Source organism: Myotis davidii, unplaced genomic scaffold (assembly GCF_000327345.1).
Source record: "Myotis davidii unplaced genomic scaffold, ASM32734v1 scaffold3578, whole genome shotgun sequence".
NCBI classification, from domain to species: domain Eukaryota; kingdom Metazoa; phylum Chordata; class Mammalia; order Chiroptera; family Vespertilionidae; genus Myotis; species Myotis davidii.
The window spans coordinates 461,608-462,092 of NW_006289094.1; positions in this window are offsets into that span (position 1 = coordinate 461,608).

Here is a 485-nt window from a genome sequence, read left to right on the forward strand (position 1 = left end):
TTTGCCCGCAAACCCTTGGATCCTTCCGGTGGGAAGGCTCAGAGCCCGGAGCGCGGGCCCAGGGTCCGTGCGGCTTGTCCCCTGGCGTTGCCAGCCTGTCCGGGCATTGGGGAGGTATAGTCAGGGAATTGGTTCGGACCCGGAGGGAGTTAGTGACTTCTCTAGGAGCCCCCAGGTGGCCGCCCAGGGACCCTGGGCCCTGGCCCCTTCCCTTCCCACTCCCTTCGGGCCCCCATGGCCCCGGGGATCCCTGAGGCAGAATCAGGTCACCCAGACCCCTGGCTGGGCAGAGAGGTGCCTGCTCCCCTTTTCTTCCTGGTACAGGGGTCCTCATAAGCCTTTTGCGCCCCCTCCACGGTCAACAGAGCTCCCCCTCCCCCACCTCCCTCAAACAACCGGAGCCTGGCCCTCCCTGGAGTCCCCACTCTCCTGGCTCCAGGCAGCTCCAAAGGTCCCCTCGGCTCGGCTCTCCGTTGGCTCCGCGG